We start from the raw sequence: 7,247 nt of genomic DNA on the forward strand, positions 1-7,247 counted from the left end.
GAACAAAAAATTGTCACGTTTTCTCTTTCCTAGAATGCCGGTCTTCCTATCCTTGTCTAATTTTGCCCTCAGTTACCTTCCAAATCTCAGCTCAAATATTTGCCACGTTTGCCTCTGCCCCGCCTTAACGCTGGCTGATGAAAGTGTTCTCTGCACTTCAGAAAATATATCTGAAGCTTAAAAATAAGGCAAAAATGCCTTAAAAGCTAAGGCCACCCAAGGATTAACTAGTGGAATGTATTTAGGTCACCTCAGTTTACTCTTCATTAAAAGTCCCGGACATCATGAAGTTGTACATTAACTTGTAGGTTTTTGCATAGAAGAGATGCAAATAATATCTGCCAAGTGGCACAGGTAACTCCAAAGGTTTATGGCTTTAATCGACATGAACCAGTTTTGTATCTACCCATCAATCTTATTGGGAGATTGTTTCTAGCTAGCTGGCTTCTGAAAAGCTCTTTGATCTGGTCATAACATCTGACTCATTAACTGAACAAAAGATGTTCATTTTATATGTGGGTGGGATTCGTGGTTTTGAACTCCATTGGAGTATAGTATTCTCCACACTCTTCTAGACTGACTTGTCTCTCTTCGCTCTGTGAAGGCAGGGTCTTGAAGGAGGGTGCATGACTTTGAACCCTCAGTGCCTGACCCCTGAGTCATTTGGCAAGAGTGTGTTCTATGAATAAATGATTGTATAGTTTAATTCAGAGTCACTCAGTTGGTCACTGTATCATTGTTTCAGGCCAGTGTAAAGCCTCTATTGCACCGAGAACAGCTTCTATTTTAGGAGAACATGGACATGGAGTCAGAATATTGTGAAAGTCTTTTGCATCATTTGATGAACTCTATGTAGTAGCTTTAGTCTTAATTCCTCTTCATTACTTTATTTTGCTTTGTGGTGTCTTTGAGTTAAGGATAGACAAAGTTGCTCAATATACGTCTCAGTCAGGGCACTTTTCAAGGACAAGTAGAAATATGAAAAATAGGTTACAGACTTTTTGTCTTTTTGAAAAAATTGTTGTCTCTAGCTGTCATGGCAGGCTGAGAGGATGAGGGAAGCTCTTTTTCTTCAAGAATACTTTGTCTCTTGTAAAAATAAATTCCAAATAAAGCAGTTTCATGCCAAATAGCCAAAACTGATTTCATCAGTGTTTACTGTATGATGTTAAGTATTAAAAGTATTTACCTAAAAACATTAATAGACATGTAATTTGCAATTATTTATATTAATTGTTGATTTGAAAGATCAAATCAAAACTAGGAATGATATCATTCTATATATATGTTATTATATATAGTCTTATTGTTTCTGATTTTGATTTCTTCCAGATTTTCATATATATTTTTATCTTATATAAAAAAGAAATATATATTTTTACATATATAAAATAAATATAAAATATATACATATATATACATATGTATATATATGTATGTACAATATGTACAATATTACTTAAAAACCTAAAGGCATAGGTTCTTTGGATTGGTGTTTCAGGTTTTTTAGGATATAATCCTAGCAGTGGAATTGCCAGGTCAAAAGGCAAGTTCCATTTTTAGTTTTCTGAGGAAATGCCATATTGTTTTCCATAGTGGTTGTACCAGTCTGCAGTCCCACCAGCAGTGCACCAGGGTTCCCTTTTCTTCACATCCTCTCCAACATTTTGATGGAAAAAACCCCACAAAAACCTAAAGGTAATTGCTGTGCATTGCATTTTTGTCTTTTCACTTTCTTATAACTACTATAACAGTAACATATTTCTTGTCAAAGTACTACTTTAAATGCCTATTTTTTATTTTGTCTATATTTGGAGGCATACTCAAAGAGAATTCTTAAGAGGAATAATAACTACTACAACAGTTTTCAGAACCCTATTTAGAAATCATATTATAGACAGATAATTAAATATGTTTCAAGTCAGTATCTGACATTTGTGACAAAAATGAAGTAACATCTCATGTTTAAGAACATACACATAACCAGATTTGTTGTGTTTAAACTCCACCCACTGTCCAGGGATTGTCAACAAATGAAATTTGTAAAAGACCACAGACATTTGCCTTTATAATACTTGACGATTGTTCTCTAGGCTGAGAGTTGGCAAACTGTTTCTGTAAAGGGACAAATAATAAATATTGTTGGTTTTGTGGATCATAAATGTCTGTCACAACTACTCAAGAGAAACAATAGACAATATCTAAGCAAATGGCTCTGTTTTAATCAATAGTACTTTACGTACAGAAACAGGGGGTGAGCCAGATTTGCCTCATGGGCCAGAGTTTGCTGACCTCTGCTCTAGACTGTTTTCATAGCTCAGTTTTCTCTAGTTGATCCACAAAATTAAGAAACCACCATTCTTGGATTGTATTTTGAAAAATTATGAGAGAAAAACCCCCCACCTAAATTGCTTTGGCTAGTAGAAGATAAGACACAATTGTATGACTAGATATTTTTACTGAGGTATCGAAATGTTCTTTTAAATATAATAGGTATCAAAAGCTTTGAAAGCATGTATTTGAAAATAAGTATTATATATACAGGAATGTCTTAATATTGGGGACCAAATAGGATGCTAGGAAAAAGAAAATAAAATATTTGTCAAATGCTCCAAAGGTCTTATTAATTCACAAAAGCCTAAGGTAAGTTTGCCCATGATCCTAGGCTGTAAACCTATTCTGTAATTTTATCCTTTACCTCAGGGCAGTTGCACCTAAGACACAGAAACTACTCACATGTTAATTCCAGGGCTAGGTGATAACTTGACTGGTGCTTTCTTCATATTACAGGAGGATAAAAACCTTCAGGCATTTGCTGTAGGACATAGTGAAACTTGCCACTGCTATTTGGCAATTGAAACTCAAGTACTAAGCTCATCAATGATTGAGTACATTGGAGATGTCCTTTATGTCAGGGATATTTAATGCATGAATTTGGTATGGATTCCATGCCTGATTCTTTATGGAAAATAAAAAAAAATACAAACAAACCAAAGTCCAAACCCTCAGTCCCAGAAACTGAGATGATGAAAAACTACTAAAGAATAGGTTTTAAAATATTGTTTGGCATTGAACAAACAATGGCATCAGATTGTCAAATGAAAGATTATTTAACTCTATGTCCTAAAGAGAAGAAATCCAGGAAATTCAACTTGTTTAAAAATGGTCTTTCCTTTATTCTTACTTTGGCCTTCAACTTTTACCCTGAGATTGCAGCTGAGAACTCCAAGCAAATCCCACCAGCATGGACTGTGTTCAAAGTGCAAAGATTGAGTGGGTTCTTGAGACACTAAAGGAAATAGGATCAATGTTTTTGTAGAAAGTATATCCAAAAAAGATATCTTTTTTTGGTACATATTTTTATTACCATTAATTAAAAACTATGTACTTATGGATACTTTTCATACACTGTTGTTAATCTAAATAATTCTGTAAAGTATAAATTATTATCTTTTTTAGCTAGGCTGAGAAAGATCAAATGACTTGCCCTAGGCCACATGGGCAGTACTTGGCAGATCTGGGTTTCAAGCAGTGTATTCAGCAGAAATGCCTGCCTCAGAGATACTCACTGTCATTCTTCGCCACTGCTCAAATGAAACTCATGTAGAAAATATTATTTAGTAAACATGGTGAGGTCTTAACTACTACCTGGATGGTATCCCACCATTAGAGTCTCTGGCTCAGACTATATCTTCTTCCAGTGGGGCTGACCACAGCCATCAGAAGGCCTTTAGGAAGATAAATCTAAAGTGACAAAAGTGAGAGCAGGAGTTCTTCCAGCACACCCCCGTTCACCTGAGATACCGGAATACATGGTATCAGGAGAAGGAAAGGGCACAGGAGGGTATGGTGGGACAGGACAGGAAGGAGGGGCATCCAGCAACTTCAAGTAAAGCATGTTGGGAGACAGTGTTTCTCCATCTGAGGTGAGGTTTTTGGATCTTCTGAAGCAGGGCCACCCGGAGTGGTTTTTTTTTTTTTTTTTTTTTTTTTTTTAAATGCAAAGTTCTAAGTTTGTCCTTCAATAATCTGAGTCAGTAGGTCTTACTGGAGTCCAGGGATCTTTGTCATCACCATTCATGTTTAATGAATGGGCAGATATGTGATTGTCTAAAGAGGAATATGATTCCCAGAAAGAGGAACTTGAGGGTAATTTCTAAAAACTGACACCCAATGGAATAAGTCCATCAAGCAATTGCTGTGCCCCAGAAATGTTGGAACCATGAAAACCCTGGAGAACTCTATCAAAAATTGTAATAGGATTGATCCACTATCTCCAAGCATGTCTAGCATTCTTTTTAACTTAACGTCTTCTCTTTTTTCCCTTGCATAATTAATGTTCACTGGCAAAACTATTAATTTTATCAAATGAAGGGCCCCTCTTTCACTGCGTAATGATTACAATATGAAGTTGCTCAAATTGAGAGAAGGTACAAGTCAATCTGCATTAGGCAAAATTGCCTAGTTAAACCAGGTAACATTTCTATGGATGTAAACAAATATATTATGGATAATGAGTTGGAGGAATTGGTATAAAATTGAATTTAAAGCCTTAATTTAAACAAACTAAGTTCTTTAGTTTATATGAGATCAATACACATGGCATATGAAATTTCATAAAATAGGTTACAGTACATTGCTTGCTCTACACACCATTCACTATTTTTCTAAGTGCAGAATATTTTTGGATGATAAATATAATTAAATAGAGCAAAACCATATGAATTAGAGCCATGAAGATTATTTTTTTAGAATCACAGTCTTGCTACAGAGCTTGAAGGCATTACTGGTATAACATCAGAGAAATGCATTAGCCCCTAGGGGATGCATTCTTATTATCAGTTATGGATTTTGTGGGCTTTACATTAGAAAGAGAAATGTTATGATATTTTTCTTTGAAAGCAAGGGGAGAAAACTACTGAAAATTTTAAGCAAACAATTAATGTTAACTTCAAGCATAGGGCATTTGAGTTTACACACAGCTTGCTCCCTAGTTAAAGCCAAGATCTACATCGCATGCACAATTGCATGCAAATTGGACTTAATTTACTGCATGCTTTGCCTCTTCAATTAAATAAAATAAGATGATTTTTACTTTAGAAGGGTAAAACTTCAATGTGTTCAAATGTCTTACCTCTCAATTTTCCATACACAGCTAATATATTCAAATGTTTATTTGGTATAATTTATTTAGCTAGTTTATATTGAGTTCAGCCTTTCATGGAAGGCACAGGTTCTGCCTTGAAGGAGCTATGGACTCAGTGGGAACAGAAAATACATGAACAGGGTAATCACTGATTCTAGATTTATCTGTTCAAAATGTATCTTCTTGCTCAAATCCTGCCTGTAAAAATCTGTCTTCAGAATCAGTATCATTGCATGAAATATGCAGTCCATACACTTACAACATGTACTAGTTTCACAGAACTGCCCTAAGAAAGTACCACAGACTGGGTGGCTTAAACAGCAAATATTTATTGTCTCACAGTTCTGGAGGCTAGAAGTCCAAAGTCAAGGTGTTGGCAGAGCCCTCCTCTCTCTGGAACCTGTCAGAGAGAATCCTTCTTTACCTCTTCCCAGTTTCTGGTGATTTGTCAAACATCTTTGGGATGTCTTGCCTTACAACTACAACATTTCAATCTCTGCTTCCCTTATCACATGGTATTCTCTCCTCTGTCTGTGTCCAAATCTACCTTCTCTTATAAAGACACCAGTCAGATTAGATAGAAGGGTCTACTGTACCCCAATATGACCTTATTTAAACATAGCTAATTGCATCTATTATTAACTTGTTTCCGAGTAAAGCCACATTCTGAAGAACTAGGAGCTAGGACTTGAATATATCTTTCTTGGGGGAAACTCTAAGTCATTTCATAATCCTGCCAGTTCAGCCTGTCTTCATTCCTCCTTCATTATGGGAGAAAGAGCTTGCCAATTATTGATTCCTTCTCTGTGGCAGGCAATTTACATATGTTAACTGACTTATCCTTGGGAGGACTCTAAAGAGAGGGCCTGATTATCCTCATTTTACTGGTGTGGCATCTGAAGCTTAGAGAGTTTAAATACATTTCTCAATATTTACTTGTTTTAGGTCTTAGCTCAAATCTCTCCAGAACAAAGAAGCCTTCCTGAGAACCCAAACAAAATTGGGTATCCCTGATACCTATGTTTATGGAACCCTATACTTTCCCTTCATAAAATTCTTACTATTTTGTTTATTTATGATTTGTGTTTGCCTCTCCATCTAGACCATAAGCTTCATGAGGTAGAGACCATGCATTTCTATCACTGGGCACATGGGAACTCAGTAATATTGTGGATTGAATGTTCAAATAAATGACTCCTATAACTAGTAAGTGGTTAAAGTAATATTTGAAATTTTCACTCCAAAATCCAGTTGCTCCAGCCATAATTATTAACAAATATTTACCAGGCATCTGTAGTGCAGCAGGCATTCTCCACTGTGCTCAGGATATCAAGATAAGATCAAGCTCTTGTCCTCAGGGAGTTCACAGTCTAGTAGAGAAGAAACATGAGATGGGGGATAACTAAGTTCCTAAACTAGGGATGAGCAATCAGGGAAATCTTATCCAAGAGGGTTTTACTGAAGTTATATCTTATAGACAAGGAGGTAAGTTGGAATAATTCAGGAAAAGAAGGTAAGAGTGTTCTCAGCCATAAGGCAGAGAAGAAGGTATAAAGGGAACAAGCACTTGGGAAGATCGTATTTTCACTGAGAGGAAAGTGAGGGGGAAGACGTGTTGAATTAGGTGAGCCTCCTCCAAAAGAATTCTTGCCTGGGCCAAATTGATCTCCTTATGATCTCATCAATGTATCCCACACATTTCTGACTCAGCTCAATGAAAGCAGAACTTTCTACTTTTTAGAACTTTCCAAATCTGGAAAAGGTTCTCTTAGGAGATAGCAAGTTCCCAGTCCCCTGGGAGTGCTAACCATTGCATTCATGACTAATTTAGTCCAACAATACAGCAACAATGCTTCCTATTCTTTCTCATACTATGGAACTTATTGAAAATGTTACTATTTCTATGGCACATTGAGGTAGTAACAAGATGTGCTCTGTTCTGGGTGCTGAAGGGATCAATACCTCATTCTCTCTTAACTCCTTATTTTTGGCACAAATGTGGCATGTTCTAGGATAGGAAATTCAATCCCTTTGAACTTTTCTCTATAGGAAATATTAAGATATTCTCTGATCTTGAGGTTCTTTAAACAAAAACACTCCT

The sequence above is a fragment of the Phyllostomus discolor genome, chromosome 4, assembly GCF_004126475.2.
Source record: "Phyllostomus discolor isolate MPI-MPIP mPhyDis1 chromosome 4, mPhyDis1.pri.v3, whole genome shotgun sequence".
Classification (NCBI taxonomy): Eukaryota; Metazoa; Chordata; class Mammalia; order Chiroptera; family Phyllostomidae; genus Phyllostomus; species Phyllostomus discolor.